Here is a 357-nt window from a genome sequence, read left to right on the forward strand (position 1 = left end):
TGAGGACTCTGGGGAAGAAGGGCTGGATGGACATTGGTGGACACTGGCTCTCCTAGCACAGCTGCCCAGGTGCTCTGCAGCGTGGATATTTGTGAAACATTCAAAAGGCCCTGGTGACCAGGCGCGGTGGCTCACACCTGGAATCCCAGAACCGTGAGAGGCCAAGGCGGGTGGATCACGAAGTCGGGAGTTCAAGACCAGCCTGGCCAACATGGCGAAACCCCGTCTCTACTAAAAATACAAAAGATTAGCCGGGTATGGAGGCAGGCGCCTGTAATCCCAGCTACTTGGGAGGCTGAGGCAGGAGAATCGCTTGAACCCGGGACACGGAGGTTGCAGTGAGCTGAGATCATGCCA

The sequence above is a fragment of the Colobus angolensis genome, unplaced genomic scaffold (assembly GCF_000951035.1).
Source record: "Colobus angolensis palliatus isolate OR3802 unplaced genomic scaffold, Cang.pa_1.0 Scaffold22, whole genome shotgun sequence".
In the NCBI taxonomy this organism is placed as follows: domain Eukaryota; kingdom Metazoa; phylum Chordata; class Mammalia; order Primates; family Cercopithecidae; genus Colobus; species Colobus angolensis.